Source organism: Mauremys mutica, chromosome 3 (genome assembly GCF_020497125.1).
Source record: "Mauremys mutica isolate MM-2020 ecotype Southern chromosome 3, ASM2049712v1, whole genome shotgun sequence".
Classification (NCBI taxonomy): Eukaryota; Metazoa; Chordata; order Testudines; family Geoemydidae; genus Mauremys; species Mauremys mutica.
In genome coordinates, this window is record NC_059074.1 from 85,076,301 (window position 1) to 85,100,714 (window position 24,414).

The 24,414-nt window shown below is 43.6% G+C and overlaps 2 long non-coding RNA genes across 3 annotated transcripts in view; one reads left to right on the forward strand and one right to left on the reverse strand.

Annotated features, from left to right (window-relative positions):
* Window positions 1–24,414, forward strand: part of LOC123365756 — a 117,287-nt gene that overhangs the window by 20,510 nt on the left and 72,363 nt on the right. The gene's annotated exons all lie outside the window — the stretch shown is intronic.
* LOC123365757 lies at window positions 5,437–23,067 on the reverse strand. The gene is made up of 3 exons (XR_006577743.1): window positions 22,952–23,067; window positions 20,366–20,550; window positions 5,437–5,453 (listed from the first exon to the last, which is right to left on the reverse strand). It is a non-coding gene; the product is annotated as an uncharacterized LOC123365757 (long non-coding RNA).

The following is a 24,414-nucleotide window of genomic DNA, read 5'->3' on the forward strand; positions in this document are numbered from 1 at the left end:
CAAGACTTGAAAACCCTTCCAGAGCTTGCAAAAATATTCTCAACTTGGGAACATTGTTTTGCAGTGATAATGTTCTGATGCAATATGATGATTCCTGATGACACAAGGCCGTCTCTCAGTGGATTAATTTGTCCCAGAAAGAAAACTCTCAGAAGTGGCAACCTGAACATCAGGTTGGTCAGATCTGATATTTTAAAACGCAGGAATGAATACTCTTAAGAGTTTTATTAAAATCCATCTCTTGGAAAACAGAGAGGAAAATACATATTTAAAAGCAAATTAAAAAAAGAGTCTTGAAAGGAAGCTGGTGATGTATTTTAAGATTGTCCAACCATTAATTTATATCAATCTTTGACTAAAAATAATGGGCCACATTTTCAAAAGAAACTGCGTGCAAGTCAGTGTACCCAACTAGCATATGTTTTGGATACACAACTGCATACACTCCAGAAAATTACCCTCTTATAGTAATGACAGTATGGTACAAATAGCACTTTTATTGTAAGCTTGTATTCAGATATTTATGACTTTCTGTAAACATTTTCTTTAGTACCGAAATTCCTTTTATTTGTCCTCCCTAAAAGTGACAGTTTCAGAAAAGTGTAGTAACATTTCATTTGATCATTTCTGTGTTATCCAAACATGACCAAATGATATAGTTTCTACATTAGATTTAGAAATGTTATCTGAGCTAAAAAATAATTGTTTTTAAATTTTCAATTTTAACATGGTCCTCGTGCTTAATTTTTTTCAGAGCTAACTATTTAAAAACTGCATTATGTGCATATACAATATGGATTAAATGTACCCCTCTGGAGAGGTTGTGTACAGCCAAGTATCCTCTAAGTTTCATTTACACCTATTTTGAGGAAATAAGTGGTGTATAGGTCTTGGGCTGACCTTCTGCACAGGGATGAATTTCACCCCCTGTGACTTGCTACTAATGCTTTAAAATAAAACTCGAGGATATGAAGCTCTAGATATAAGCAAATGTATATGCTCCACACATCTAACATAAAAGCCTCTGGATTTAAGTGATTATACATTGAAATAAATGCACTTTTAATTGGTCATCTTAAAAACATGTGAGAACATTCAAATAAAGATCATACAGCCTGGCCTCATTGAATTTCATGATACTGTTCAGATGAAGAGAGGCTGCAAGACCAAGTCGCCAGTGCATTGGTATGGCTCTTGCTGCACTATGTATTTCTATCTTAATGTGAGATCGTGCAGTCATTGTAAAGACACTTGTGGCCAAATTCACCCTGATCTAATTCCACTGAATTCAAAGGAGTTACACCAAGAATGATTTTGTCCCCTGGTATGGAAATGCAAATAATAATAAAATAATGATAATTAATAATAATTCTGACCTTCTGAGATCATATTGTGCATTTATGGTCTGTGACTGCACTGACTAAAATGACGTCTCATTGGAATATACATTCTGTTTGTTAAATACTGATGAAATAAAGATAAAACAGCACCTTAATTTGCATTAACAAGTCTGGTATTAATTGCCAAGCCCAGGGTTCCTTTCAGTGGAAAACAGGATCAAGAGCTGTCAGTGACATGGTTGAAAGATATGAAAACTATGATGCCAAAAGGAAAACTGGATCCCAAGACCCCCAACTTTAAGCAGCCTTGGAAACCCTTTTAAAATTATATTAAAAGGAAAAGAAGCATTGTCAACATGAAAGAGGCAAGTGAACAAACTGAATAATGGGGTTTTGGAAAGGACACATATGGCATTATTTTGCATCATGAAACATTACTTAAATTGTTAGAAAGGTTGTGTGTGTTATTTATGTAAACAAATGGAATAAATTACGTTATTAAAAGTGCATGTTGAGCCGCTTGGCACAATAAAACTAGCAACTGAATCCCAAACTATTATTGCAAAATAAGTTTTGGAACATATTATCCCTTTGATTCAGTGTGTCAGTGGTTGCCAGCACAACAGCAGACAATGGCGAAAGCATGCTTTCTAATAGTCAACACATCTTATTAAATTGTGATTTATTTCATGGATGCCCTTCTTGGAAGTATATTTTTCTATTTTATAGAACCCTTCAAAAGATCCCAGAGTTTCCAGGATCAACGGCTGTGGGGCATCCCACGAGGCAGTCTGTCTTGTAGTTGGGGACCCTAGGGCTTCCCAGATCTGAAGCTGAGGGGCATCCTGCCAGGTGGACAGCCCCAGAGCTGGGGCTCTATTCATTTTCATGGAGAATGACAATTTTTGTTTTTTTATTGTGAAACTGAATGAATGAAACCAAAATATCAAAATCTTCAACAAAATGGACATCCCTTTCTCCACCCTGCTCTAGTTTGGGCCTGAAATCTTCAGCACTGACGCAGGCCTAACTACATTAGCTGGCAACAGAAGCGGTTAACCACAGGGAGAATGGGCACCATGTACTGGTTCCTGAGGGGTCAGTGGGAGCAGACCTGGTTTACTCTCTTTCCACCTGGTGCTGTGTGTGGTGCTCACAGCAGAGGAGTGTTCACTCAACAGGAATTCATAGCATCCAGGAGCACTGGGCTATAGGTTACTTCACCGGGAAAACAGCCGCTGCTCTCTGAGGCCTGGTCTACACTACGTGTTTAAACTGAATTTGGCAGCGTTAAACCAATTTAACCCTGCACCCGTCCACACAACGAGGCCCTTTATATCAATATAAAGGGCTCTTTAAACCGATTTCTGTACTCCTCCTCGACGAGAGGAGTAGTGCTGAAATCGGTATTGCCATGTCGGATTAGGGTTAGTGTGGCCGCAAATCGACGGTATTGGCCTCCGGGCGGTATCCCACAGTGCATCATTGTGACCGCTCTGGAAAGCAATCTGAACTCGGATGCACTGGCCAGATAGACAGGAAAAGCCCTACGAACTTTTGAATTTCATTTCCTATTTGCCCAGCGTGGATGCAGTCCCAAATCCAAAAAGAGCTCCAACATGGACCGTACAGGAGAAACTGGATCTGATTGCTGTATGGGGAGACAAATCTGGTCTATCAGAGCTCCGTTACAGAAGACGAAATGACAAAGCATTTGGAAAAATCTCCAGGCTATGATAGACAGAGGCCACAGCAGGGACTTAGCACAGTGCTGTGTGACAAGCGTAATGGAAAGCCAAAGAATCAAATGGACACTCAGGGAGGGAGGGAGGGAGGGAGGGGGTATTGAGGACTCCAGCTATCCCACAGTCCCCGCAGTCTCCGAAAAGCATTTGCATTCTTGACTGAGCTCCAAATGCCTGAAGGGTCAAAAACATTTTCCCAGGTGTTTCAGGGTGTATGTCATCAATTTACACCCTTCCCCCCCCGAAAGAAAAGGGAAAAAAATCGTTTCTCGCCTTTTTTCAATGTCACCCTATGTCTACTGCATGCTGCTGGTAGACACGGTGCTGCGGCACTGAACAGCAGCATCCCCTCCCCTTCCTTTCCTGATGGCAGACGGTACAAAATGGTGGAAAACCGTCCTCATCATCCCATGAGTGCTCCTGGCTGGCCTCGGTAAAAATGGGAATGACTCCTGGTCATTCCCGGCAGATGGTACAAAATGCTTGGTAACCGTCCTCATCATAGCAGCTGGAGGCTGAGCTCCATCAGCCCCCTCCCCTTTCATGTCTAAAGAAAAGATTCTGTACTCCCTGGACTATCATAGCAGCGGGAGGCTGCGCTCCTCTCCCCCCCCCACCCTTTAATGTCCTGCCTGGAGTATCATAGCAGCTGGAGGCTGCCTCCCCCTCATTTTATCTCACTAAAAAGTCAGTGTTTCTTATGCCTGCATTCTTTATTACTTCATCACACAAATGGGGGGACACTGCAATGGTAGCCCAGGAGGGTTGGGGAGGAGGGAAGCAATGGGTGGGGTTGTTGCAGGGGCACCCCCTAGAATGGCATGCAGCTCATCATTTCTGCGGGATCTCTGGGGCTCTGACCCAGAGCAGCTGTGCTCTCTGGTTCTCTAGTACACTTGCCCCATATTCTAGGCAGGACTGACTCTATTTTTAGACAAAACATAAAGAAGGGAATGACCCGGGGAGTCATTCCCATTTTTGTCCATGCGCCCCCGGCCGACCTCAGTGAGGCCAGCCAGGAGCACTCATGACAGCAGCAGACGGTACAAAATGATTGATAACCATCATTGCCAATTTCCAATTGCAAACGGTGCAAAATGACTGATAACCATCATCTCATCACCAATTTACAATGGCAGCCGGTGCAATAGGGATGGTAACCATCTCTGCTACCTTGCAAAGGCAAATGAATGCTGCTGTGTAGCACTGCAGTACCGCCTCTGTCAGCAGCATCCAGTACACATACGGTGACAGTGACAAAAGGCAAAACAGGCTCCATGGTTGCCATGTTATGGCGTCTGCCAGGACAATCCAGGGGAAAAAGGGTGCGAAATGATTGTCTGCCGTTGCTTTCACGGAGGAAGGATTCTGTGACGACATTTATCCAGAATCACCCGCGACACTGTTTTTGCACCATCATGCATTGGGATCTCAACCCAGAATTCCAATGGGCGGGGGAGCCTGCAGGAACTATGGGATAGTTACAGGATAACTACCCACAGTGCAACGCTCCGGAAATCCACGCTAGCCTCGGTACATGGACACACACCGCCGAATTAATGTGCTTAGTGTGGCCGCGTGCACTCGACTTTATACAATCTGTTTTAAAAAAACGGTTTCTGTAAAATCGGAATAATCCCGTAGTGTAGACATACCCTGAGGTATTGTGGCTCACAGGAGAACTTGTTTGTTTCCATTGTGAATCATCTACTACAGCACATAAAAGGGTCAAACAGCAGGGGAAAGTGGACACCTTCTTGATTCCATGCATAAGACTGTAATGTTATGCTTTACTGCCCATAGCTCTCATAACTACAGCGCTGATGCAAATAGATTAACCCCCAAAATATCCTGATAACCTCAGACTATTCTAACTTGACACAGACTGGCCCCGCACAGAGCAGCAGTGGGATTGGGGGAATGCGAAAGTGAGCTTTCCACCACCCATGTGCGCACACACAATCTGAGCAGCACTATATGCACAGCCACGCCCCAGCCCTCTGACTCACATAACTTGTAAAATGCAAGTGCTCCTTGCTTCACTTACAGACCGAATGAGACAAGCATGTGTAGTAATAGGCAGTGAAGAACAGGGAAAAAGTAGTTTTTCAGTTTTGCTTACAGATTTGCTAGCCTGGTTGTTGTGTTGCTTGATGCAAAGGAAACAATGTCAGTGACTTCTTCTCTGTCCTTTTCTTGATTGTGTTGGGACATATGCCAGGTTCTGTCAAACTTTATTATTTCTTTGCCTTATTATATTTTCTGGCTTTATATCTTCAGCCACTAATAGATGATGATAATTTATCTCCATCCAAGGGTCAGACTGCACCTCTACAGTAGCAAGACAGTGGGAGGGTGTGACTATGGCCTGAGAATAGAATGAAGGAGAAAAGAAAAAAATCCAAGTGTAACAGCCTCAGTCTCCTCAAAGACCACAGCATCCTATCATACAGGTTGCTATGTTTTAAAGGGTGCTGATTTCAGGCATCACTTCTGCTGCAAATTGCTATGATTTCCCATTTCACCCCCCAGACCACTTCAAGTACCATGTACACCACAAACTAGATTTTAAAAAAAGATGCAAAATTGGAATGTTATCAACAAATGTTGCTCAGTATAAAACGCGGTACACATCTAAATGAGAGCAAAAGAATAGGCCTGGGAGGGACCTATTCCTGGGATGTGCACAAATGCATATTCAACATATTGAGGAGGGCAAGTCTATTTCTCAGTTTAAGCAATGCGCAAGTGGTACGTGAATAGACAGTTTCATGCCTGTGGCATTTTCACACGCAAACACTTGTTGGGGTAAACATTAAATGCTATGTGCAAAATATTCAGGCACAATATCAGATGCCAGGTTATGTCCCCTTTGAAAATTTGGTCCTAAGATTTGCACTCCGGATGCACACGAGAAGGCTGGCAGATCTACCTGTACAAATGTTACAACCCGTTTTCCTTCTTACTAGGGTGCCTAGCTAAATTATTTTTGGCTCAATGTGAGGACAAATTTGAAATTAAATTAATCTGGCTGACCCTAACATTTATGCAGGGAACAAGTGCAGCTTGTATTGACATTACAGAAGTGCAAATAAGAATGATCCAGAGTCCATCTGCTCAGCTTTAGGATAAGTCTCAGATTCTAGCTCGCTCTCCAAACAACTCCTCTGTAGCCTGTCAGAAGAAGTAGAGAATAACTGGCAGTGGCAGTGGGATGGATCATTTCATACAGGAAGTCCTGCAGCCACTTGGCTAAGTAGTGCCCCTAGGAGCATGGGTGGTGAGTATCATAGGCCGGGAGAGGCTGAGCCTCCCCAGTCTGGCACGGCCCTACCCATGTTCTGCCTCCAGGAGTGCCTGCTGCCAGAGTTCCTGCTCTTTCATGGCCCAGGCTGGGGTGGGACAGCTTCCCTCTGGGACTCAGGCAAGCTGGGGCTGGTGCCCACCTGGCACTCCTAGGGCTGGGGGCACTGCGGCCATGCCGCCCATCCAGTGCTCCAGGGCAGGGAGTGCTGAGGCAGGGAGGCTGGTGGTCACAGTTGGGGAGCTCTGGGCTCTGCTGGGGAAGGTGGGGGCGGAAGAGGAGGGAGAGGAGTGGGGCAAAAGGGGAGGGGTTGGGGGGGGCTAGCCTCCCCCAACAGCTGGTTAATCACCACTTATGCCTAGGAGGAAGCCTTGCTGAGCCAATCAATAGTGTGGGGTATTTTTGGTTGAGTCCCACTGGGAGAGGTTCTCTGACCGGAGGCAGTCAGGTGCAGCTGAGTCTAGTGCAGCTCAGACCATAAAAAGGGGATAGGCTTTCTTCATGAGAGGAAGAGACAGGTTTGCTGACCAGAGGCCAGCACAGGAAGCTATAGGGATAGGAGCTGGCCTGCTTATGTGTCCCCTTTACAATATTGTTTGGAGTTTACAGATTGTTTAACTGCATAAAGAGAACATGGTCATAGACTTTTCTACTGTGTGTTATTTTGGTTGGACAGAGCCTCGTAAATGAACTAGAAAACCAAGAGGGCTTTGTTTTCCGTATCCGGGGTATTCTGAGAACTTTTCATCTGCTCAAACACCAGCCCGGCAGAGGGGTGGAGAAAAAGTAGTTCAGGTGGAGTCCATCCTGGGATCAGAACCATACCAGTATTTAAATACAGTTGTTGCTAGAAGAGCGTTTTGCATTTATATAGGTCATTATATAGTATCTGAGCACCTCAGTATCTGTAATTTATTGTCCTCACAACACCCCTGTGAGGTAGGGAAGTACTATTATCTCCATTTTATGAGTGTGGACATTGCGATTGTGATGGATCCGCTAAGCAGGGGACTACAACTCCCATCAGACCTCTCCCCATTGCATTTCCTTTTTCCCTACACAGAAAAGGTCCTGAACCAGGAAGTGACTGGGCTCTGTTGAGTAGCAGCAGCTGTATGGCAAGCTGGGAGCTGCAGAGAAGCTGGATGCAGAGCTGTGCAAGGAACAGGCTATGACTGTCAGATGTTACAGCTAGGGCCCTGAGAGAAGGGTATGAGAACTACGGGGCCCAGAGTTAGGGCTAAAGACCGTTTTATAAGAACGTTTGAACTTTTATTTGTTGGATATTTTTAACCCTAAAAGGGGTGGGACTAAATTATAACCTGGTCAACGGGCTGAGCCACAGGAATAGAGACCACCACAGGGCTGGACCCGCTGTCAGAGCGGGAGGAGCCTGTAGTTCAGGTCCAGTCCATACTGGGATCAGAGTCTGTGTCAGGCTAATAGGGAAGTAGCAGTGGCTGGGCAGGGAGCCAGTGCAAAAGGGGCCCAACGAGAGTAACAGAGCCTGGCCTGGAAACCTGCAAGCTCCTGTCTGCTTGGAATAGAGACTCAGTGGGAGTGGGTACTTCAGGCACTAGGCCTGAATAGCCCTGATTCTTGATGGGACTGTCTCCAAAGACACACACTAGAACCACCATTGATCACTTTGAACTGTAACTATTAAGCCTCTGTACATAGTGTATGTGCAGCCTTTCCCTGTCCTGCCCCAGTAAAATATTCTTTCCCTTAGCCATGTGTCTGAGTGGCTATTGGGACCCACCAGGACTAATGCCTACAAGGCCTAGCTGCTGAAGCACCTACAGTGCTTTCCTCCGTGTCACGGTACACCTGGCACCTTAGGGGTTTGGTACATTCCAGCATAGAGCAGTCCAAATATTTACATGATACAGAAAGACCAAGTAACTTGCCCACGGTCTCACAAGAAGTCTGTGATGCATCAGGGTACTGAACCCTGATTCCTCAAGTCTTAGGCTAGTACCCTAAACACTGGGTCATCCTTCCTCTCACAGAGTGCATGGATTCCCCAACAAGTCATGAATAGTTGTCTTAACACTGTCACAGTCCATGCTAGAATCTACCTGGACGATAGCACATATCACTTTTGTCTAGTACATGTCTCAAAAAATATACCCTTTCGGTACTGGCTACCCCCATGTTTAAACATTGCTGTCACTGGCATGCATCTTATTCCACAGGAGCTTTATGTCCACAGCTCATGGCTTTTCTTGCCACCACTTGCTACAACTATTTCTACAACTGATTTTATTTAAAGCATAGTTAGGGTATCTTTTTCAGTATAATGAGTTTTTGTGTAACTCACTGGGTGCTGAAGGGCATTTTTCATCTTTGGCAGGGGGAACAAACAAAATAATTTATAAAGAGTCCTCTCATCACTCCTCTGACATTTTATGAGCCACTGCTGCCTACAAGGATCTGGGTGCATTACCATGGAGGAAAAAAGCAAGGTGCAGATAAGGCCCAGAGGGAATATTTCACATACTAGGAACTACAAAAGTGGATTTTTAGATTATACAATCTAAACTGCCATTTCATTTCAACAGGATACTCAGCAATCCTTTCTAGCAAATACTGCTAGAGGGCTCATTTTGGAAAGAAATATGGGCCATCTTAAGAGAATATCAAAAGTCTCCCAAAGATATGAGAGGGAGATTGGTGTTGCAATTAAACCACAAGACTGGGTCGTGAGGTTTAATTCATTAATCTGTATAAGGCATTCAGCCACTACAGTGATTAATGCCATAAAAGTATGTACACAAACACATACATGGGGCATGGCCATCCCTCATTCTAGACCAAACAGAGTACATGGTGCAGATAAAGGATTGCTTCTAATGTAGGGGAAGAAAACAGTAAGTTAAATCTTCCCAAATAGTGCAAGTAGTTATCAGTTTGTTTTCATTATAAGCCAAGAAATGCTCAAATGTGATTTCCCTTCCAAGCATAATTTTCTGGGCGGTTAAGTTTGACCCAAATATATGCCTGTCTCTCTCTCTCTCCCCTGTGTTTGAAGAGAGGCACCATTCAGTCCACTTAGCAAGTGATCATAAAAGCTTTACCAAACAAAAAGACAATGAGAATTTAAGAGTCCTGCAAAAGAGTCAAACCTCAAAGAAAGAGCCTGTAGAAGAGTTCACTCACTGCTAGTGTGCATCCTAATGGCTGGGCACTGGGTAGCAGGCTCCTCCCCCCTCTGACAGCTGGTCCAGCCCTGTGGTGGCCTCTATTCCTGTGGTTCAGCCCTTTGGCCAGGTTACAATTTAGTCCCACCCCTTTTAGGGTTAAAAAAAATCCAACAAATAAAAGTTCAAACGTTCTTATAAAATGGTCTTCGGCCCTAACTCTGGGCCCCATAGTTCTCATACCCTTCTCTCAGGGCTCTCCATCATCCATGTCCCCTTCTCCCTGCTCATGCTGCCTCACCACTGGCTGGTAGATGAACCCAGGCCCTCCCCCTCCTCTGTGTTGCAGCCCCAGGGACCCTGTAGTGAGTAGGCAAGGTCTGTCTATTAAACCTCCTCCTTCCCCCGCCCGCCTGCTTCTTCCAGCTACCTTCCTGGGCTTCTTTCTTTTACCAGGCCCACCTTTTACCAGACCTTCTCTAGGATCATCCTTCTGTCAGGTCCAGGGGCACACCCCAGTAAATCTCAAACCAAAAATACAACTTAACCCAACTTGCCTTCCTCTGGCTTAAGTTTCCCTTACACAGTTCCTCAGTTAAATGCCTCCCAGTGCTTTCTCCTTAGAAGACCTGATCCTGCCCTTTTATCAGGGTTCACCACCAGAGCCTGCTCCATCCCAACAGCTGCTCCATGTCATTTCTGACCTCCAGCCAACGCTTCCTCCTTGACCCTGCCAATTTCTCCACTCTCTTGTCCCAGAGAGTGACTGCTGAATTTCTCCCTGCGGGTCCTTCTGCTCTAAACTTTTTCTGTTTAAACTATTCACCCAGCTCCTCCCCAACCTGGGAATCATCTTTAATTAAGCCTGGCTCACCCTCCAGGTTGCAGCCAGGTAGCATAATTGGCCTCTCAGACCTATATTAACCATTTCAAAGTCTCTGTGGGGGTACACACCCCGGCACAGACCTAAAAAATATACCTACAGAACTACAAGAATAGGTAGCCTAGCAATGGACAGTAATATAAAGTAGATCTCAGAAACCTCCCTAGACAATCCACAGATGCTAAAGTTCTATTGGCTGGGCTTATGAAAGGAACAGAATTGAATTTACTGTTCTAATCTAAAAAGTAGGGCTGTGATAGTCTGATGAGTGAGTAATCAAATCTAGCCATTCCAGAGTCCTCCCATTGCTATTGCAGTTCAACCCACTGCCTTTTGAAAAGCAAGGCTCCACTTTTTTTAGACTCTCCATGTCTGTACAGTGTGTGGGAAGACACTGAGAACTAAGTATACTTACAAACACATCCTGGAATAATAGTAAAAATTAATCATATCAAAAGCTACCTCAGATCAGAAGCATTGTAGCCAGAAATGTCTGCAATGAAACTTCTGCTTCCAAGCTAATGTACCTTGTGATGTTGCTAATTGCTAATTAATTGACAACATAGTACCTCAATACCAGAGTGATGTATGCACTGGAAATGCCCAGAATAGGTTACATTAGATAAGAGATAATTATGTGATAGAGCTGTATTTTTTCAGGTTAGACACAAGGTATATCTTTTAGGGTGAAGGGTGCCTTTTAAACAGATTGATTTGTAACAAACAAACATTAAGCTGCCTGATTGATCACTGACCTATGTCTCAGCCCTGAGGTTACACGCCTGGGGCCAAATTCAACCATGGTGTGAGAAGGTGTAGCTCCATCAATCTGCTTGCACCAGGGCTGAATTTAGCTCCTTCTCTTACTTTAAATAACCATTTTCAGTCCAGGCACCACAGAATCTTCCTCCAGGCAGGAATTAGACTTTCATCAACAAGATGTCAGCAGTGCACTAATAAATCAGTTAGCACCGTTTGAAACAATTGTTTTCATGTTTCACTCATCTTTTCTTTAGAAGCCCTTGGACTACAGGACCCTGGTGTTTTTAAATTCAGTACAGTAATGAGCCACTTTGTTTCAGTAACTATGAGTCAGTGGAATGTCTGCAGCCAATTACTGTGCTTGAAGCATTGTCTCTGGCAGGTTTGCAGGGGATTGCTCTTTTGCTTGGATATGGCAAAATGCTTTTTCAGAGTCCATTCTGTCAAGCCTGGTAGATTGGCGTTCTTTTCCGATGGCTGAAGATTTTTTTTTTTTCAGTTGAAGCGGAAATGATTGTTCAAATTAAGGGCAACTAGTAAACTGAACTGGTGACTGTCCAACAGCAGGAATGGGAACAAGAAGTGTCTGATTATTAACACACGTTCTGAAGCCAAGTTTTTTGCTGACATGATAACCTTGGTTGTGCTGGTCCCTTTTGTATCATACCCACAAAGGCAAAATTCTCTGATATGGTCATTGATGAGATAAGATACCATGATAAGAGTTGATATAAAATATTTTAGAAAAGGCCGAATTCTCTTACTGCTTCTTTGTTATGTAGATATACCCGGTATACTCAGTATTGCTGCACCTCTGGTATTCTATATATTATATCCAGACATTCTGAAGTAATTGATAACACGTTGTACTTATTAGGAACATGTCTGCCATAGCATTCTAGACTCCTTGCAAAAGACCAACAATAAAATCAATTAAGATCTCATTAAAAATAAAACCTAAAAGAGTCACCTGTTTTTTAGCTCTCAGTGTTATAGAGCCTTGGATGATGTCCCCCACTGAGTGTGGAGAGAAAGATAAATATAACTTGAATCCCCAGCTTGGCAGTGATGGTAACCCAGCCTGTAACTCACAAATCTCTTCAAGAGACTAAATATAGTCAGACTGAAGAACATCAAAGATAGCTCACAGCCTTGAAATATACCATGAGAATTCATACAGTACTACAGACAGGAATTGCTAGAACCATTTAAACTAGGGCTGTCAAGTGATTAAAAAAATTAATCGTGATTAATCACACTGTTAAACAATAATAGAATACCATTTATTTAAATATTTTTGGATGTTTTCTACATTTTCAAATATATTGATTGCCATTACAACACAGAATAGAAAGTGTACAGTGCTCATATTATATTTATTTTTATTACAAATATTTGCACTGTAAAAAACAAAATAAATATATTCCAATTCACCTAATACAAGTACTGTAGTGCAATCTCTTTATAATGAAAGTTGAACTGACAAATGTAGAATTTTTACAAAAAATAACTGCATTTAAAAATAAAACAATGTAAAACTTTAGAACCTACAACTCCACTCAGTCCTACTTCAGCCAATCACTCAGACAAACAAGTTTAGTTACAATTTGCAGGAGATAATGCTCCCCACATCTTGTTTACAATGTCACCTGAAAGTGAGAACAGGCATTCACATGGCACTGTTGTAGCCGGCATCGCAAGATATTTATGTGCCAGATGCACTAAAGATTCATATGTCCCTTCATGTTGATGACGGGTTTCTGCTCGATAACGATTCAAAGCAGAGAGGACTGACGCATGTTCATTTTCATCATCTGAATCAGATGCCACCAGCAGAAGGTTGATTTTCTTTTTTGGTGGTTCGGGTTCTGTGGTTTCCACATCATTCCACATCAGAGTGGTGCTTTTTTAAGACATCTGAAAGCATGCTCCACATCTTGTCCCTCTCAGATTTTGGAAGGCACTTCAGATTCTTAAACCTTGGGTCAAGTGCTGTATCTATCCTTAGAAATCTCACATTGGTACCTTCTTTGCATTTTGTCAAATCTGCTATGAAAGTGTTCTTAAAAAGAACATGTGCTGGGTCATCATCTGAGACTACTATAACATGAAATATATGGCAGAATGCAGGTTAAACAGAACCGGAGACATACAATTCTCCCCCAAGGATTTCAGTCACAAATTTAATTAATGCATTATTTTTTTAACTAGCATCATCAGCATGGAAGCATGTTCTCTGGAATGATGGCCGAAGCATGAAGGAGCATATGAATGTTTAGCAGATCTGACATGTAAATATCTTGCAATACCGACTAAAAAAGTGCCATGCAAATGCCTGTTCTCGCTTTCAGGTGACATTGTAAATAAGAAGCAGTCAGCAGTATCTCCCATAAATGTAAACAAACTTGTTTGTCTTAGCAATTGGCTAAACAAGAAGTAGGACTGAGTGGACTTGTAGGCTCTAAAGTTTTACATTGTTTTGTTTTTGAGTGCAGTTATGTAATAAAAAAAATCTACATTTGTAAGTTACACTTTTACGATAAAGAAATTGTACTACAGTACTTCTATGAGGTGAATTGAAAAATACTATTTTTATCATTTTACAGTGCAAATATTTGTAATAAAAATAATATAAAGTGAGTACTGTACACTTTGTTTTCTGTGTTGTAATAGAAATCAATATATTTGAAAATGTAGAAAAACATCCAAAAATATTTAATAAATTTCAATTGGTATTCTATTGTTTAACAGTGCGATTAATCGTGATTAATTTTTTAACCACAGTTAATTTTTTTTAGTTAATCGCGTGAGTTTACTGCAATTAATTGACAGCCCTAATTTAAACAGATCCCCAGCCATACTTAACCAGTTATCCAAGTGATGCAGAATACCATGATCTACAGTACCAACAATTGAAATGGACCTTAGATCATTTGAAGAACATGAGAACGGCCATACTAGGTCACATCAATGGTCCATCTAGCCCAATATTTTGTCTCTGACAGTGGCCAGTGCTAGATGTTTCAGAGGGAATGAATAGAACAGGGCAATTTCAAGCAATCCCCTGTCGTCCAGTCTCAGCTTCTGGCAGTTGGAGGTTTAGGGGCATCTGGAACATGGTTGTCTCTCTGACTATTTTGGCTAATAGCCATTTAGAGACCTGTTCTCCATGGATTTATCTAATTCTTTTTTGAGCCCAGTTATACTTTTGGCCTTCACAACATCCCCTGGCAATATGTTCCATAGGTTGACTGTGCATTATGTGAAGAAATACTTCATTATTTTTGTTTTAAATCTGCTGCTTATTAATTTAAGCAAGGATCAGCCACCTTGAGGAACTGTTCTTAGTAAGTATCAGAGGGGTAGCCCTGTTAGACTGGATCTGTGAAAGCAGCAAAGAGTCCTGTGGCACCTTATAGACTAACAGACGTATTGGAGCATGAGCTTCCCTGGGTGAATACCCACTTCGTCGGATGCATGTGAGAAGCCAGACAGTCAGATTTTCTTGCCTTACTACAATGTGTGCATGCAGATGTTCTAAATATTAATTACCTGAAAGCCTCCTTTCAGTTTCACCCAAAAGGAACAGGGCTGCTTGATCTTTTAGCCTTAGAAACAGACATCATCACCACAGAGAGCTGAGAATCCAGTCCCAGGAAGGGGAAAAAGCTACAGAGTTCCCCCCAAAATACAGAAGCTGTTGGATGCCTGCACAGCATGTAGGATTGTTATTTCCTAGCACCCTCATTATAAAAAAATGCACGCGCATGCCCATTGGACCCAGCCATCTCCAAACACAGCTGCTCCCATTAATGCCGACAGAGCGTCACAGCTGGTCCAAAACAAGCACTGTCTGTAGTCCCAACACATCACCTCCCATTTGATCAGGGCCAGTGCAAGGATGTTTCATGCCCTAGGCGAAGCTTCCACCTTGTGCCCTCCCCCCCCGCGCCTCCGCCCTGAGGTGCCCCCCCCCGCGGCAGCTCACCCCTGCTCCGTGCATGAGCACGAGCACCCCGAGCACACCGTCGCTGCTTCACTTCTCCTGCGTCCCAGGCTGCGGCGCCTAAGCTGATTGGCGCCGCAAGCCTGAGAGACGGGAAAAGTGAAGCAGTCATGGCCTGCTCGGGGAGGAGGCGGGGCAGGGGTGAGTTGGGGCGGGGAGTTCCCCTGCACGCTGCCCCCCCTTGGTTGCTGCAGGCGGCCCTCCCCACGCTCCCCTGCCCAGCTCCCTCCGCCTAAATGCCACGGTCGCTGCCGAAGAAAATGGCACCCCCCAAATGCCAGCGCCCTAGGAGACCGCCTAGGTCACCTAAATGGTTGCACTGGCCCTGCATCTGATACTATAGGACAACTGCAAGAGTCAAAACTTCTATGTTACTAAGTGACCGTTGGCCATCAGATCCAGTGTCCACAGATGAGGCAAAAACAAGACCCAGATGCTGGCCACTAACCCAACACAGCTTCCCTCTCACTCTCAGATGCTGAATCTTCCCATTTACTTCCCATCCAGACAAATGTCCGAACAACTAATCCTCCTAGTATCCTATCCGAAACATTAATCCTACCATCCCATTTTCGTAAAATCACTCAAGGAGTTGCTGTGGTAGAGGGACATCCGCAATAAGAACAGCTTCCAAACCAAACGCTCTCATGGTCTCCAGGCCTTTTCAGTGGCCTTCAAAAGTCAGTGGCTCCACAGCATTTCAGCATCTGATTAATTATTTAATTATTATTATTATTACTGTAGCACCTAGGAGTCCTGGTCATCTAGCAAAACCTTGTGCAGAATAGCAAAAGGTTAATTTTCCATTTAGATCAGAACTTGCTGGTTTCTTTCTGGTCATCTGTTTGCAAATCTGGTTTTCTTGCCAAGTGTGTACTCATATGGGACACAGTAAAGAAATCATTACCTACACATACCTTGTTGAAAAAGCAATATTATACCGCAAATATACATACATTAAGGATATAATTGGGGTTATTGTGACACTAAAAAAAACCCTTAAGATTTGTTGTTAGGGTTTTATAATGTCATCCGGATGTCTTGAGGGAATTCTAGACTCAGCAGGTACAACTGAGGTTACAGTTTTCCTCCTGGAAGGCATAGCTATGCGGTATGTAATAGGTTATAATAAGGTGTAACTCATTTTTGTACCCCTCTTTCAATTTCAGAATGGCTTATTGAAGCATCACTGTTGCAGCTGTTCCAGATTTTGCACTGGTATTAGGTTCTGATATAGGGAGTGTTCCTGCATCAGAGGTTTTGGCAGTGACTGCAGTCCTAGGGTCAGAGCCAACACCCACTAAAGTCAATGGGAGTTTTTCCATTGATTTCAGTGGAAGCAGATTCTGTGCTCCTGGGGAGGAGGATCCCTCTGAATTGTAACTGGAGATAAAGCCCTTATTTTTAGCAATGTTGATGAAGAAAAGCATAAAATGGAATTAGAGTCTGTCCCATTCTGTGATACAAGATACAACACTGGATCCGAGGAGGAGAGGCGACTGTGCCATCTGAGCCCTTTACATGTCTCCCAATAAAACACAGCCCATAAGACAGCAATTAGTCACAGCTTTTGGGATGCAATTCTCCTGTGAAAAACGACTGTAAAAACTTTGCCATTCTCTCTCATTAATTCCACATCAAATGAGTTTACAGGTGAACATGTTATTTTCCTCCTGAATGTTGGCCTTGCAAATTCAAGCTGGGTTGCTTCCATCTCATGCATCCTTACTAGGGTTACTTATATAGAGAGTTGGTCGGGAATTTTCAGTTGAAATGAGTTTTTCTTGGAAAATACAGTTGCTGCATCATGAAAATTTTCCACAGGAAAATTTAAATTTTGCCAAATTTTTTCAATTTTACTGACAGAAAATTGAAACAAAATATTATTCAACATTAAGCAGAATTTCCCTATTGTACTTTCTTTACTGGAGTTATAATTCAGGCCTTCATTCTCTCGATGGGCTGAGCTCCCTATGGGACTACATCTTCCATGATGGAACATGGACTCCTTTCTGACCAAAATGCTTGGTGCATCATGGGAGTCACATAACTGTAGATGCATCTTGGGAAATGGAGTGCAGCCAGGAACCTTTGCCCATAGGGAAGAATGGGGGTACGGGTTCCTGAACTAGTTTCCCTGTGACAATGGTAAAATTCAGTTTAATGTTAGACTGACTTGAAAAGTTGGTCAGTTCAACAAATTGGAATTAAATATTTCAGTTTTGGGAATATCAGAATGTTTCATTTTTTTAAATAAAAAATGTCTACATGAAACATTTCAACATTTCTGAATTGAAATTTTTTTAATATTTCCTTTTGTGAAAAATTTTGATATTTCAGCTTTTTGTCCCAATTTGGGATGAAAACAACATCCTGTGGCAACCTAGAGCCCCGGCTGGAGCGGCCCCTGACCCGGCACCCTGGCTGGAGTGCCAGAGTGGGGCAAGCCCCAGACTCCACTCCCCAGCGGGAGCTCACAGGCCGGCTTAAAATAGCCAGATCCAGCCCGTGGGCCATAGTTTGCCCACCCCTGTGCTAGACCCTGGTAGGACCTACAGAACATCTCGGCTCAGTGATTTGTCAGCATGACACTGAAAGCTTTTTCCAGGCTCTACTATGAGGTCCTCCTCCTCAGTTTCTCTGTTGACAGCTGAGGAGCTGGCTCTGAAGACATGCCAACTTGATGATGGCTCGTGGCTTCCTGGGTTACTTTGTTTTACTGATGAATTTCAATTTCTGTTTTAACTGGCTTTTTAGATATAAAGATGACAGAAGAAATTATCTGTAATTTGAGAATGGGGCCCTTTTTGTGAGAAAGGAGGAACAAGCAAGTTGATGATTGCATTCTCAGGGACCCAGTGGAAGAAATAAAATAACCCCAGGCAAGGGACAGTGGTGCCCCAGAGGCAAATGGGCTCATGTTCCACATGGGAGGAGGGCGATACCTAGATGCAGAACTGGGGGGCACAAGCCAAGGCTGTGTTGTTAATCACAACCTCCCTGCGCTTCCTTCCTCAGGAAACACCCACAGTACCACTTTCACCATAAGCACTTGGGAGACTACAGTGCTGGGGGCCACATAAGAACATTGCTAGAGAGGTCACTCAGTTTGAACTTTAGGCAGCTGAAAGTCTGGTTTTTATAGGTTACACACCAGGTATTCTAACAGAGAAAATGATGATCTCTTCACTGGCAAGACGACTATAACACTCCAAACTCTGTAGGCTTAACATTGTGGTCTGGGGGCACAAATGTGATAACACGGCAGGGCTAGCCTCTGTCAACAGAACGATAAATGACATGGGAGGAAAAAATGTGATGGTGTTCTTTTGAATTTCTACTAGGAGTTTTCATTTTTGAGTGCCTGCATTTCATGCCCCTGGAATTCACCAGCAGATGGCAGCCAAACCTTGAGAGTGTTACTTGCCCGCTACAGCTTACCCAATGGAGCACAACTGAAAAGGATAAAAACCTCATTCCAAACCTCTTACTCCTTAAGCCTATAACTCCAGCTGAGTGGACTCCGAAAGCTTTCACCCATGCCGGCCCTCCAAACCAATCAATCAGTGAAAAGGGAAGAGTATTCCCCTCCATCATCCTGCTCCGGTAGCATTTTACAGCACTTTTCACTGGTGTAAATTCCTAGATAAGGGGAGAATCAAGCTACCCCAAATTTCAATTTTTGGACAAGCATAAGAGTCTGCTGCCTCATTGGATGAGCATTTTTACTGGGAATATAGATGCTTTAAGATGCAAATTTAAGAGAAAAGAACAGAAGGGAGAACACAGGCAACATTGAGCTAGGGGACGTGGCAGTTGCCTTTTCTCTTCGTTGGCCCTAATATTGGCACAAGCATGAATCTAGCCCTTAATGTGCACCCACATTCTGACTGGTAGAGAGGCTGCATACAGTCCCCTCAGTGAAAATTATTCCTGCTAGAAATAAGAATAACTTGAGGCCGGTGCACAGACGCCGTTGCAGGGTTGGGAGCAGATGTGCAACAAGTGTTGGGGCTGTACTTTATTTCTAATTTTTAATGCAAATTTCATGCAGATATCACCAGAATGCACTTACGCTGGCTCCAATGCTAGCAGCACCTGGTAAGTGCTGAGAGGAAGCACACAGTGTATATGGTTGTAAATGTCAGCAGGCAGCAGATTTCCTGATAATCTACTTAACCTACATTATCTCCAGGCGCTGTCTATGCCTGCAATGTTCATATAGCTGTTGCAGACCACTACAGCTTGCCACTGTAATGCAGTCATGCAAGGAACCATGCAAGTTACTTGACTAGAGATGCTAAAATAATATGTATGAACATGTATAATAGGGTATGTAATCTAGCCATAAACTGTCTTACTGCAATTTTAACATATGTCTTTAAGTGATATTTCTCATGTAATTATCATTTTAAATGTCATCTGACCTGGCCAGTGTATTTTAATGTGCATGTGATAGAGCTTTGTAGAGTTCTGAGAGAGCTTTTTAATAACTAGGGCCAGGAGTTTTAATCTTGGCTTGGGAATTCCGAGCCACGTTCTGAAGCAGCAGGTGCATAGCACCTCTTCAAATCAGGAGCCTTTTATTTAGGAGCCTACATATGGAATTAGGTGCCTCACATTAGGCACCCACATTTGAAATACCTGCCCAAAACACAGCTATAAAACTCTGCCTTCAAGTTTTGTTACCAAGCTGGTGCAGGGGAAAAGACTAGGGTGGAAGAGCTTGCTATATGGCCACTGACAGTTACTGGGGAAAGGCATTCTTTGTTCAAGCCTCAGGAAGGTATTTCCAGCAATGGAGTGTGAAGAAAACATTGGGAACATCTTAGGGTCCAATTCTGCAGCAGCTCCACGCCCTCAACTCTTATTGAAATCATGGGGGAATTCTGCTACCGGGGGCTCTGAAAAAGTCCATTAAATCTAACTGAGCAAGGTTTCATGCTGCTCATGGCTTTATGCCAGAGTGACAGTATTTGGCCAAACTCTTCTTGAGAGACTTGAAATTCAACGTCTGCTGTCTGTTAAGAAAACAGCGTAATCAATGCTCATTGCTCTCAAGGGAAACCAGCCTAGTGACAAAGGTACAAATGATCCTGAAAAGTAACGTCAACTGCTTTCCCTTCCAATGTCTGGTGTTCTGTGTGAGATTTGTTGTTGGCAACCGGAGGGACATACTTACCCGATGGCATTTTATAGGCAGCTGAACTGCCTCTTCATTGCTGGCTGCCAAGGGAGTGCTCATTTGTTGCTCTCTCGCATTCCTCAGCATGACATACTGTAGCCAATTGCCAGCAGGAGATGTATACGGCCAATACATTATTTATGCACTGGAAAAGAACTGCCATCATCTCTGGTACCTGAGCTCTGTGGAAAAAAAACAAATCAGCAGTTCCTCTCTCAGACGGCAAAAGGGAGAACATCTATCCGCGGACGTTCTGTCCCTGCTTCCCAACATACTGCGACACCTGGTTCCAGATTCCTTAACCAAAGCTTTTTCAAGTTCACCGAGGAACACCTGCAGCGTCTGGTAGATTTCCTTTAGGCATATTTCTTGTTAAGCTAAATTTCCTGTAAGTGGATTAGTGAATCTGGTTACCAGAAGGCAAAAGAAATAAAAACTAACCAAGGTCAGTCCATTCACTAAATCCAAAGTGCACAAATATTAGCAGCAATAATACTTTTGCACTTTTATAGCACCTTTCCGTGGAGGGTCTCAAAGTGCTTCCATGCTGAGCAGTTACTTAATCAAACTCAACACTCTTGGAAGCTATTATTATACTTCTCCTACAAATGGATAACCCGAGGAACAGATGAATTAAGTGACATGCCCAGAGTGTCTCAGTGAATAGATGAACCACTGAGAACCGTATCCATTAGTGCTAACTCTTAGGCCTTGTCTATGCACCAGTTATACTGCTTTGACTATCCTGGTATAGTTGAAGCAGTACAATCCTCCCTAGCATGGACAGTCATATCAATATAAGGGTGCTTTATACCAGTATAGCTATTCCCATACAGAAAGGGGAATAAGCTATAGTGCTAAAAGAACCATTATACTGGTTTGACTGTGCCCACACATAGTGGTGTAAACATATTAGTGAAAAAACAGAGTCCTAACTAAAATAGTTATGACAGTGCATAATGTGTGTGTAGACCAGGCCTTAGTCCCATCCTAAGTACAAGACCTCCCCGAATACAGTGTTACTGCAAATCATTACAATGCTGGCAGCCGTCCATTGGAGTACAAATAGTGCATTAGTAGCACATCCCTTGTGAAGCCATGTACTTAGCCTAATTTTAAAGTGCAAGCCTGCTATTTTTCTCACGTATTTGCCTGCAAGGAGGTAGGGGAGTTTTTGCTCTTAGGAAATGTCTTTTCATTTTTGCATATAGGGAGCACAGATTTTGAAGTCCATGGAGTTATGCCAGTTTACACTCGCAGAGAATCTGGCCCTTTATGTCTTCATTAGTTTTTGTAGGACTTATTTTGTCTATTAAAACTCAGAACTGTAACATGTAATTAGACTGTAAGCTGTTTCAGGCAGGGATGACATTTCTGTCACTTGTGAAGCAACTAACACACTGGTGGGCCCTGTAAAATGCGTGATGTGCTCGCTACAGAGGCGTGGTTTTGGTTTGGGCAAAACCCCACATTGTGCTTTGGTTCTGCAGTCTGTGAAAGCCAAATTTGCCAAGCCTGTAGGAAGCAATGACGGATAATCTTCGGCAGACCGTATAGAGCCTGTCTATGCAAGGCTTATTGTTCTAAAATGTCCCCGCTAGTGCTAGTGATGAGAGGAGGATCTCTGGATTCTGATATAAAAAGAGAGTGTCTGGAAGCAAGCGAAGCAGTGTTTAGACAGCGTATCCCTGAAAGGTGTATGGGATCCCATCTCTGACCTACAACAGGGAAGCCACTGCAGAAGTCTCATCCCCCGAACACAAAAGATGAAGTTCACTCTCTCTCCAAGGAAACAAGTCCCATGGAGAGATCAGAAATGGTCCAACTGCCATAACTGGAGAACCCAGTTCAAAAAAATCAGGAGGAGCTCCCCTACAGAATTTCTCATGCCCCTGGAGCAGCAGCACAAGCTGAGACAGAGCCACCCAGCCTGTTCCCACCAGGCTCCCCACACACAGTTGTTAAAGCATGTTCCAGTGACAGAAAAATGTGAAGTGATTCAAAAGAAAATAATGGAGCCACTCCCACCTGCCCATGCAAAAATGAATCATACATGCTTAAAAAATAGCCAGATACAAATCAACATCATATAAATGAAATGCAAGAGAACAACTCCAGGGGCCTTATCCTCCCTCTGTGGGACACAAATAACTCCAAATGGGCTTCAGTGGGATGTACTCAGATATCCTGAGGGGAGAGAATAGTCCCTAGCTGAGTAATGAGCACTGAAGCTGGTAAACATGACAGAAAGCTAATAAACTCACTCTCTTTCTGCGCCCACACCCATAAAAATGTTCATATGCCAAGGGGTGTTGGCCAACAGACCACAATTGCCTCCCTCTTCCTCTTGAGTATGTTACTAGCTGGAAGAATAGCTGGGGTTATTTTTCCTTTCTTTCACTTTCAGAATTAGCATTAGCTGTTGCATGGCCTTTGGCTGGGAGTTGGGACTAGACCAATATTGTTATTGGACCCACTGCAGACGGTCAGTTGTTCAGAGGGAAGCTAAGATAATTTAAAATGGCATCCATTGTGGTGTCAGGGACACTGCTTTGCAAATTGATTGCAGCAGTTCCCCCCTACCTGGCATCTTTGAGCCCAGTGCAGGATGTTCTTGTATCATTGCAAGAAAAATTCATCAGACTCGTCTGCGGCATCATCCCTGTCGTCTTCTTTCCAGCAGCGTGACTAGCCTGTCCTGTCAGATAACTTAGTAAAGCAGAAATGCTGAGACCGCTTCTCTCTTCCTGCTGACTGAGCTCTTACACAAACTGCACATTACATAACATGGATCAGGGCAACAGCAATTTGAAATTAGTGATACATTAACTTATTTTCTTTTGCATATTGCAAGCAAGGCATCATGGTTTCTGCCAGCCTTTTCTGTCTGTCCTGCACATTGAGGGACATATTTCATCCAAAAAAGAAAAAGACCCTGTAGCTTGAACAGTTGGGAAAGTTTCCTGGCAGGTGAGATCTATTAGATAGTTGAATAGTCTTTTAAAGGAATGGTGGAGACTCATTGCCAAGAACCTTTAAATGTGTACACAATACTCAAGCCTCCTGTATGGAACAACCCTGCATTGGCAGAGAGATGGACTAAGCCTTTTCTGTTGCTAACTTCTCTCATTTTATGGCTGATATGAAATCTGATCAAAGGATTTTGTGTTTACATTATAGACTTTGGGCCTCATTCTCCTTCCATAGAAGTTAATGGGAGTTTTGCTATTTACTTCAGTGGAAGTAGGATCAGAATCTTTATCCCTACTGAAGTTCTTAACTTATGGTACTACACAAAAACCAGGTTCTATATCATCTTGGGATTTCCTTATCTCCTTGCAGCTGCCAATGTAGTCTTCATGAATGATAAATAGTTAAAAGACGGTTACTCACCGTAGTAACTGTTGTTCTTCGAGATGTGTTGCTCCTATCCATTCCAGTCAGGTGTGCGCGCCGTGCGTGCACAGCTCTTTGGAACATTTTTACCCTAGCAACTCCGGCGGGCCGGCTGGCACCCCCTGGAGTGGCGCCGCTATGGCGCTGGTTATATACCCCAGCCGGCCCGTCCGCTCCTCAGTTCCTTCTTGCCGGCTACTCCGACAGTGGGGAAGGAGGGCGGGTCTGGAATGGATAGGAGCAACACATCTCGAAGAACAACAGTTACTACGGTGAGTAACCGTCTTTTCTTCTTCGAGTGATTGCTCCTATGCATTCCAGTCAGGTGATTCCCAAGCCTTACCTAGGCGGTGGGGTCGGAGTGAGACGTGGCAGAGTGTAAGACAGCTGAGCCGAAGGCTGCATCGTCTCTAGATTGCTGCACCAACGCGTAGTGGGAAGCAAAGGTGTGGACAGAAGACCAGGTGGCCGCTCTACAGATGTCCTGGATAGGAATATGTGCCAGGAAGGCGGCAGACGAGGCTTGCGCTCTCGTGGAGTGAGCGGTGAGGTGGCATGCAGGCACGCGAGCAAGCTCGTAGCATGTCCGGATACATGCCGTCACCCAGGAGGAAATCCGTTGGGAGGAGACCGGCTCGCCTTTCATGCGA